A 7,086-nucleotide genomic window follows, 5' to 3' on the forward strand; every position below is an offset into this window, starting at 1 on the left:
GGACTAGGTCTTCTTCTTTTCGGCACACAATTTTGAAGATGGCATCATTCCCACTAAATTTTTGTCGATTGGCATTTCTTTCGCAATTAATTTCTTCAATTTCCAGGTTGACCTTATAACGCAAAGCGAATTCAGACTTTGTGAATTTAAACTGTTCCTTTTTTTGGTTTTAACGTCAGGTATCAGAAAAAAATTCCTTTCTGATGCAGCGTTTGAATGAGGAAGGGGTCTTATGATACTTAATAAAACCCACAAAGTTGGAAACTGTACAGTACTAGCTGAAGACGTGAAGGTGCAAATTTCTCCTCACATTTCATCAAATGACAATTGGCATCATCGGTCCTTCAGACTTGCACTGACATTGTTTAAGGAACGCCATTTCTGATTGAAATTCCCTTCTGAAATCGTAAGTGTAGTACAGATGTTTTGTAATCGAGACATCCCTGATTCCCTATCAGAATTAAGGAGATCGATTTCTTTCAAAAAACTGTCAGATCAGACAAAAACGTGTCGTTGAATGAAACCGTAGTTGAATTTGTTCCGCAGCTGTTACAAAAAGTTTTTTACATTGGAAGCGAACTTGATTAATAACCGATTCAGTAGTTCTTAATTTTAATTGGCTCCTTAAATAGTCTTCGCAATCGGTTGCAACATCAACTTCAGACTCATCACGGTGATTATCGACAGATTTAAAGTCAATGTTTAAAGCCTTCAGGATTGTAGGCTTCAATAAATCTGGTTTCATGAACCTTTGAAGTACTTCAACGAACAATTTCTTTGAAGATAGTTGCAATTTATGGACTAATGTTTCACTGGCTTGAAGCCGTTCATTCATCTTTTCCAAAGGGTCAAGTGCAAATTTTAAGAAAAGCAGATATGCTTTTGTCACAGAATTATTCATGACATTTAGCAATGTTTCTGCAGCTGCAACATTATTCATAAGAAATTGTTCGGACAAATAAGTAAGCATCGCGTCCCAATTGTCCAAAATCCTAGAAGTTGCGATGTGATGAGACAACCACTTTGTCGGTGCCCACGGCACTTAGCGATTTCACGACACAGAACTGACACTACACTTTTTTTTCTCACAATTTTTTTTGATTTTCAATTTAAAATAATTTTTTAATTGTTTAAATTTCGCCAGATCCGGCTCGAAGGACCAAAATGTGAAATGAGCGAATAAACTAATTGGATCTGGTTTAGGCGAGGTGAATTAAACAATTAAAAATTACACAGATTTTATCAATAAATAAATTATAGATTTATTTACACTTATTTACACTTAAAATTATGAGAACTTATATTGAAGCGAATGCGACTATAATTAACACGCGATAGCGAATGCAACTCAGATAGTTTATTCACGTATAAATTGACACGTGGTCAGTAGCGGTTAACTCAACAATAATTAATTAACAATTAATTATTGGCGACAGAAAAGTTTATTTATTCTCAATAAATAGCAGCCTTGATATACTGTCTAAATATTGAGGATAATTCAGCGTAGCGGTTTTAGTTTAGTATCACACAAGAAATAATAAGCGAAGCGGTTCAAGCACGAGGTTGCAAGTAGCAAAGACACGTTGTAGAATCTCTGAGCGAAGCGGTTAGACAGATAGTTGTAGAATGAATAAAAATGATAGCGTCGTTGAGTCGTCGAGAAGCTTGGTGTCGACGTGGCAGCCTTGCTGCATATAACGAATTTTCCTATTGGCTTAAAAGCGCCAAAAGGTAGCAGTTGATAGCGAGCTCTCTCATAGGCTGACCAATATAAAACGAATTTTGTGATTGGTCAGCTTGTAGCGGGTTCTCAGGACAACTTGACACGATCCTGAGTTAGAAATTGTATGTGCCGGGCCCAAATAGCGAGTGACCCGGCACTATTCTGACCTTCAGTCAGTAGCGAGCTCGGCTTCTCCCGAACCGAGCGGAAATGCACGAAGCTTGATTTAAATTAATCAAGCTCGTGACTGAACATTATCCCCAGCGCTGGCGACTGTGTCGACTGGATTGTCTTCTGGAGAGTGCACTGGTAGTACACACAGCTTAGCGATTGGTCGTACAAGTTCCGTGGTAGCGGTCTTCAGCGTGACTACTCGAGTCAGGCCATCTCTGCCTGGATGTAATGCGAGTACTCGAGCAAGCGGCCAATTCGATGGTGGGAATCTTTCATCAGTCAACAAGACTGATGAACCCACTTTGATGTTGTTTTGCGGATTATGCCATTTCGAAATAGATTGATGACGTTGCAGGTACTCTGATGACCATCTACTCCAAAATCTCTGGAACATTTGTTGTAATTGTTGCCAGCGTGACAACGCAGCTGAACTATTTTCCAGTAGCGAGGGCCCAGGTAAAGCGATAAGCGGTTCACCGATGAGAAAATGTCCAGGAGTTAGAGCGGTTAAATCTGCAGGATCTTCAGATAGAGGAGCGATCGGTCTTGAATTTAACACAGCCTCAATCTGTGTTAGGACTGTAGCGAGTTGGTCGTAAGTCAATAGCGATTCACCAATAGTTCGTATGAGATGGAACTTGATTGACTTTACGGCTGCTTCCCACTTGCCACCAAAGTGAGGAGCGCTTGGTGGGTTGAACTTCCAGTCTGTGCCATCTGTAGCGAGTAAATACTGAAGTTCCTTTAGTTGCCTCGATCCTGCTGCGAATTCTTTCTTTAGCGTGGCGTCTGCTCCTACAAAATTTGTACCACAGTCCGAGTATAGGATACTTCAGGCGCCTCTTCGACTAGTGAATCTTCTAAATGCTGCGACGAAAGCGTCAGTAGAGTAGTCGGTGACAATTTCAATGTGTATAGCGGACGTAGCGAGACATACAAACACAGCGATCCATCCTTTATAGGTTTTGGCACCTCGACCTTGGAAAGTCTTCAGTGTTACTGGCCCAGCGTAGTCTATTCCAGTGTGTAAGAATGCTTTAGATGGTCTTACACGAGCGGATGGCAATTGTCCCATTAATTGTTGTGCACAAACACCTCTATGTCTCGTGCACACGACGCAGCGAAGAATATGTGATCTGACTGGAACTCGACCACCTTCTATCCAGACAGATCTCCGTAGATCAGCGAGAGTCAATTGAGTTCCCCCATGGAGTGTTCTTTGATGCGAATGATCTATCAATAGCGTACTTAAGCGTGATGACCTTGGTAAAATGGCTGGATTTTTCTGTTCATCATCCAGCAGCGAATTCTTCAAGCGACCGCCGACTCTGAGTACTCCGTTGTAGTCGACGTAGGGAATCAATTTAGCGAGATGATGATTTCGCTGTAGAGAATCACCATCTTTCAATAGTTTTAGCTCTTGCGAATAGTACTGACTTTGAGTATACTTGATCAGCAAAATCTTAGCGAGTTCCAGGTCAACTGTAGAGAGTGGTGTGTCCAGTGAGGACTGTGGCACTTTTTTAAATTTAGCGATGGCACGAAGACAGATTCCAAGCGTGCGAAGTAATGGTGACAACTTAGAGAATTTTTCTAGTAGCGTGTATAGCGGGTGTGAATCTGCCTTGAAGATGGTAAAAACCAGACCTGGACGTTCTTCAAGATGTGATACCGTCTGCGTAGGGATAGCAAAAGATGGCCAGTTATCTTTTGATTGACTGAGCCACTTTGGTCCCGTCCACCATAGCGAATGCTGTTCTAGTTTGGCTGCTGTTAGACCTCTTGAAGCGCAGTCAGCTGGGTTAAGTTTCCCAGGAACAAAATCCCAGTTGACACTTGGTAGCGATTCTTGAATCTTGGTGACTCTATTGCGAATGTAGACTTTCCATCTAGCTGGGTTGTTTCGTATCCACGTTAAGGATACAGCGGAGATTGTCCACATGAAAACTGGAACGTTTTCAAGTTTCAAAACCTTCTTGACGTAGAGTACCAGTTGAGCGAGTAAGACAGCGGCATTGAGCTCCATTCTTGGTATAGTTATAGGATTCAGTGGTGCAACTTGTGTTTTGGCACACACTAGCGAAATATTGGAACTTCCAGTAGCGTCAGTAACTTTTAGATAGACTACAGCAGCCATAGCGAGTTGTGAAGCGTCAGAGAATCCATGTAATTCGATTGATACACCATTTTTTACATTAATCTAGCGAGGTATCTGAATCTTCGAGATCTGATGTAGTTCATCTCGAAACAAATTCCATTCTTGAAGAAGCGACGGTGATAGCGTAGCATCCCAGTCAAAGTTCTGCAGCCAGAGCTTCTGCATGAACATCTTGGCTCTCACGATGATCGGTGCCAAGAAACCCAGTGGGTCAAACAAGCGAGCAATTTCAGATAAAATTGTGCGTTTAGTTGTTGGTGATGCTTCTGGAAGCGAATAGCCGAACTGGAATTTATCCTGTGTTGAATTCCAGGTTAGCCCGAGCACTTTTACCGTAGTATCCCCAAGCTCTCTTGGTGTATCTTCTTGGGTTTCACTTGGAGCGACTTGAGAGAGTAATTCAGTTGAATTACTTGCCCACTTGGCAAGCGGAAAACATCCTGTGGCACACATATTTTTTGTGTCGAGAGCAACTTGAATTGCCTCAGCGAGTTCATCTGCACCTCCATAGATGTCATCAACATAGCGCGTGTTAGTTAGCGGTTCGACAGCCTTCGGAAATTTATTCCCTTCGTCTTCAGCGAGTTGTAATAGTGCTCTTCCAGCGAGATATGGAGCCGATGTTGTTCCATAAGTAACAGTAGCGAGTGCAAATACTATTGGGATGTCATCTTCGTCAAACCAGAGTATGCACTGTAGATGATGATCTTCCTTGTCAACTGCAATCTGACGAAACATTTTTGTTACGTCAGTAGCGAATAGATAGCGATGGCAGCGGATGCGAATAAGTACATCACTGATGTCAACTTGAATCTTTGGGCCCACATGAAGTATCTCGTTGACAGATACGCCAGATGTAGTTTTCCAGGACCCATTGAATACCACCCTGAGCTTGGTGGTAGTGCTCTGCTCTTTCAGAACCCCATGATGAGGCAACAGGTAGCTGTTCGGTGGTAAATCCTTTAACTTAATGCGTTTCATGTGTCCCAAGTCTTCATATTCTTTCAGGAAGTCGAAGTACAACTTCTTGTAGACTGGATCAGCTTCCAATCGTTTGCGCAGACGTAGTAAGGCGTAATGTGCAGCTCTAAGCGAATCACCCAGTTGACTTGGCGAAGATTTAAGCGGCAAGCGAACGACATATCGACCATCAGACTGTCTGTAGTGTGTATTGACAAAGTGTTGTTCACACTCTTCTTCTTCTTCAGTATAGCGTGTAGCGAATTCTGTCTGTGGCTCTTCTTGGTACCAAAACTTGCTTAACAAGTCTTGTAGTTGATCATCAACAGCGACATGATGACCATAAGCGGTCAATTTTGATGTAGCGGTGTCCACAGATCCATATATGATCCAGCCAAGCGATGTTGACTGAGCGATTGGGTCATTGTCACTTCCTTTTCGTATTTCAGCGTTGATTATATGTGCAGCTGGTGAATGCACCCAGAATGAATGCAGCGTCATCTTGCATGACCCAAGCGAATGCCCAGCTGACACATTACCAATTCCACGTAATGGTACAGCTGCTTTACTGAGTTGAATATCCAGCTTCTTGATTAGCGAATGCGTCACGAAGGATAACTCCGATCCTTGATCAATAAGTACACGAGCTGTACATGTGCTTCCTGTTAGCGAATTCAACTTAACATTAGCGGTAGCGAGTAAAACATTGAGCGAATGAGCTGGGTCAGCTACAGGAGCGTCCTGTGCTGGTTTAGCGGCAGCACCATCGTCAAGGTGCGTTGACGTGTGATGTGGCTGATCACAATGGCGGCACTTTTGTTTAGTTCTGCAATCAGCGTAGCGGTGGCGTCCCAAGCAATTGAAGCATAAGCGGTAATGCTGAACAATCGTTCTTCGGTTAGCCTCTCGTGAGTCGAATTGAAGCGGTTCCACAACTCCGTCAGGATGGCGAGTTCAGCATCAATGGCGGCGGCACCTTGGGTAGCGAGTACAGCGTCAGTCAAGCGGTTGGACAGATTGCGCATCGTGTCGATGCGTTGCATTTGAAGAGCGATTTGAGCTTCGGCGGCCATCTTGTTAATACGTGGCACACAAAATGGACGCGATGACGTGAAACCGACGCTAAGTTTTCGATCTTTTCTGTTTACAAAGTCTTTTTACACCGGTGTGTAAAATAGATCACCCTGGGCAGCACTCTAGCAGTGCTCAGCAATGCCCACGGCACTTAGCGATTTTCACGACACAAACTGACACTACACTTTTTCTCACATTTTTTTTTTTTTTTCGCCAGATCCGGCTCGAAGGACCAAAATGTAAAATGAGCGAATAAACTAATTGGATCTGGTTTAGGCGAGGTGAATTAAACAATTAAAAATTACACAGATTTTATCAATAAATAAATTATAGATTTATTTACACTTATTTACACTTAAAATTATGAGAACTTATATTGAAGCGAATGCGACTATAATTAACACGCGATAGCGAATGCAACTCAGATAGTTTATTCACGTATAAATTGACACGTGGTCAGTAGCGGTTAACTCAACAATAATTAATTAACAATTAATTATTGGCGACAGAAAAGTTTATTTATTCTCAATAAATAGCAGCCTTGATATACTGTCTAAATATTGAGGATAATTTAGCGTAGCGGTTTTAGTTTAGTATCACACAAGAAATAATAAGCGAAGCGGTTCAAGCACGAGGTTGCAAGTAGCAAAGACACGTTGTAGAAACTCTGAGCGAAGCGGTTAGACAGATAGTTGTAGAAAGAATATTGGTAGCGTCGTTGAGTCGTCGAGAAGCTTGGTGTCGACGTGGCAGCCTTGCTGCATATAACGAATTTTCCTATTGGCTTAAAAGCGCGCCAAAAGGTAGCAGTTGATAGCGAGCTCTCTCATAGGCTGACCAATATAAAACGAATTTTGTGATTGGTCAGCTTGTAGCGGGTTCTCAGGACGTCTTGACACGATCCTGAGTTAGAAATTGTATGTGCCGGGCCCAAATAGCGAGTGACCCGGCACTATTCTGACCTTCAGTCAGTAGCGAGCTCGGCATCTCCCGAACC

The sequence above is a fragment of the Microplitis demolitor genome, chromosome 4, assembly GCF_026212275.2.
Source record: "Microplitis demolitor isolate Queensland-Clemson2020A chromosome 4, iyMicDemo2.1a, whole genome shotgun sequence".
Taxonomy (NCBI): Eukaryota; Metazoa; Arthropoda; class Insecta; order Hymenoptera; family Braconidae; genus Microplitis; species Microplitis demolitor.